Below are 3,751 nucleotides of genomic sequence, written 5' to 3' on the forward strand. Positions count from 1 at the left end.
ATCCTGGGAATTTAAATAAAACAAGTGCAAGCTCGGAAGGTAGTCATACCTCACAAAATATATATATGTATGTTTAGGTAGTGAAAATGCCTTAGATATGCATGTATGTAAACAAAAAATACTTCACAAAATATATATATGTATGTTTAGGTAGAAAGATACCTTGGATATGCATGTATATAGCAAAAATACCTTACAAAACATATATAGGTATGTTTAGGTAGCAAGATACCTTGGATATGCGTGTATATAGCAAAAATACCTCACAAAAATATACACATGTTTAGGTAGCAAAATACCTCATGAAAAAAAAAACAAACAAGAAAAAGAAATAAACAAATGATAAAAAAGGAAAAGAAAAATAAGTTGTTTAGCTGAAAAACCGATATGCTTTTGAAAAGAGATGACTTCCAACTTTTCTTTGAAAAAATCACTGATCATAACTAGTTTTTAAAAATGTGTATACACCTGAAGGGTGAATGCTGTGAAAATTTCCCCGGACGCCCAAAATGGACTCGGATGAATGCACAAATGGATAAAAGAGCATATTTTGGAAACATTGGGTTGATTTAAAATAGAGGAAAATGAATCCTGAGCCCTAGCATCACATGACCATAAAAATTTGACACTTGAGTGTCCGCATAGGTGCATGCATGACCAGTTTTGCATAAAATTTCCAAATCATCATTTTTGCATTTGTGTCATGGAAATAATGTGGGGCACCCCTTTTATCCTTGAGCCAAACCAAACCCCGACATGTATCATGTCTAGCCATTCTACAAACCTTGAGCCAAAATCATGACTCACTATAATCCTTACCCTCGGAAGCAAAAAAGGAAAGAAGGAAAATTTCCAATCAAAGAGAAAGCAAAAAGAAAAGAAAGGAAATTCCCAATCAAAGAGTGGGAGAAAGCAAAAAGAAAAGAAAGAAAATTCCCAACCAAAGAATGGGAGAAAGTAAAAAAAGGAAGGAAAGAAAGTTCTTGATCAAAGAAACTAGAAGAAATGTGCAGAAAGGTCTTTTGACCAGACAATATCTGAACAATACAAAATTGTCACCAAATGAACAAAAGAAAGAAAAGGAAACCATGACCTAAAGTGGTCTTCTCCCTTTGATTACCAACCAAAATCCTGTGCGTCGGTGACTTGTTCGCCTAGCGCAAAACCAAAACAGAAAAGGAAAAGGGGCAAAAACACACAAAAGCCGAAAAACCCACCAAAAGAACCCATTCCCAAGGGAAGCCCTATTGATCCATGATCACGCATGTAATTTTTGATTTGATAGGAAATAATTTGCAAAGTCAAGTCATGACATATCTATGGTTCGGAATTAGGATGAAACACTTACCTGTGCGAGATTGATACACTTTGAGTGATTTTCTTCTATTTTTGTCGAACCCAGTGTTTCCTCTAAATGGTCATTTAGAAACGAAATGCTAACATCCAAAATCTCATTTATGGTTATGAGAAAATTTCATCAGCATACTCTCCTTCCCCGGTAGACGCATTGTTTTTCACTCAAAAAGGCATATGCTGCTCTAATCAGTTGGAATATTTGTCTCTTTGCTAAAGCATGTTTGCATTTTAGTGGAGAAAACACCGAGACTTTTTCAAGTCTCACAAGTTATCAAGAACTACATAGGTCTGAGTTCCTCATGGGAGGATACGTAGGAGCAAAAGCCTCGCTTTTGTTGACCGCACCGCTTTCTGTTACCATGACCCAAGAGCTGGTAGCCTGCGGAGACACCTTACGGTTATCCGCACCTCGAGTGTGATTGATAAGCGGAGGCCAATATGGTCATCTGCGCCCTTTCCGGAGATGTAGGCATCTTCTGGTGGAGACTTTTTCAAGTCTCACAAGTTATCTAGAACTACGTAGGTCTGAGTTCCTCATTGGAGGATACGTAGGAGCAAGAGCCTTGCTTTTGTCGGCCGCCCCATAATCTTTGTCATACTGACCCTAAGGTCATGTGACATGCACCCTTGTGTCATCCAGAGACGGCGGGCCCGATGACACGCGGAGATACCTTACGGTTATCCGCACCCTTTTGTCATCTAGAGGCGGCGGGCCCGATGACACGCAGAGACAAAATTTGGTCATTCTGCACCCTTGTGTCATCCAGAGGCGGCGGGCCCGATGACACGCGGAGATACCTTACGGTTATCCGCACCCTTGTGTCATCCAGAGGCGGTGGGCCCGGTGACACGCGGAGATACCTTATGGTTATCCGCACACTTTTGTCATCCAGAGGCGGCGGGCCCGATGACACGCAGAGACAAAATTTGGTCATTCTGCACCCTTGTGTCATCCAGAGGCGGCGGGCCCGATGACACGTGGAGATACCTTACGGTTATCCGCACCCTTGTGTCATCCAGAGGCGGCGGGCCCGATGACACGTGGAGATACCTTACGGTTATCCGCACCCTTGTGTCATCCAGAGGCGGCGGGCCCGATGACACGCGGAGATACCTTACGGTTATCCGCACCCTTTTGTCATCCAGAGGCGGCGGGCCCGATGACACGTAGAGACAAAATTTGGTCATTCTGCACCCTTGTGTCATCCAGAGGCGGCGGGCCCGATGACATGCAGAGACTGACATAGTCTTCTGCACCTTTTGTTCCTCCGGGAACAACGAGTCATTTACATGCGAAAATTTTACGGTCACCCGCGACTCTCGTCAACCGAGAGGAACGAAATTAGTGTCATACCCTAATTTCGTCCGGGGATCTTTGCTTGATGACATGCGACCTTTCTTTGGTCCTTGTGAGGTGTTTGGCACCCATCATTAGGCAATTTGTGAAATTCCGGGAACAACAAGTCATTTACATGCGGAAATTTTATGGTCACCCGCGACTCTCGTCAACCGAGAGGAACGAAATTAGTGTCATACCCTAATTTCGTCCGGGGATCTTTGCTTGATGACATGCGACCTTTCTTTGGTCCTTGTGAGGTGCTTGGCACCCATCATTAGGCAATTTGTGAAATTCCGGGAACAACAAGTCATTTGCATGTGGAGATTTTATGGTCACCCGCGACTCTCGTCAAATCGACAGGAACGAAATTAGTGTCTTGTCTTTACTTTCCTTTTATCTCCAATAAAAGACAAGTAAAGAGGGGCAACTGTCATACCCTAATTTCGTCCGGGGACCTTTGCTTGATGACATGCGACCTTTCTTTGGTCCTTGTGAGGTGCTTTGCACCCATCATTAGGCAATTTGTGAAATTCCGGGACATGCTGGAAAACCAAAAAATATTGATGCACAATCCGTAAGTTTCCGTGACACACCGGAAATCAAATGGAAGCATCGTTATATAATTAAGTGAGATTCCGTAACATTCCGTAAGTCAAAAAGGGGATGATTATGTAATCCGCAAGGTTCCGTAACATTACGGAAAGAAAACAAGTATCGTTACGAGATTCGTAAGTTTCCGTAACTTTACGAAAAAAGAATCACCAAAAAAGGTAAGGGGGTGAACTTATCAAGATAGGGGTGTAAATAGCAATTCAAATCTAGGCCCTTCCAGAACATTTTGGAAGTTGGGTTGCTTAAGGAGGAAGCAACTGGGCGGCAAGCTCCTCCACGTTTTTGAAAAATGGTTTCCGGGGCTTCCGCGGCTTCCGTAATACTTCCATAAAATTTCCGAAAACCTTGGGTAAGCATATTCCACTTAACATTGGTGAAAGGGAAGAGAAAAAAGATGAAAATCAAATTCGAAAACACTTCCGTAAGGCTTCCGTAACTTTTCCG

This window comes from Glycine soja, chromosome 4 (genome assembly GCF_004193775.1).
Source record: "Glycine soja cultivar W05 chromosome 4, ASM419377v2, whole genome shotgun sequence".
NCBI lineage: Eukaryota > Viridiplantae > Streptophyta > Magnoliopsida > Fabales > Fabaceae > Glycine > Glycine soja.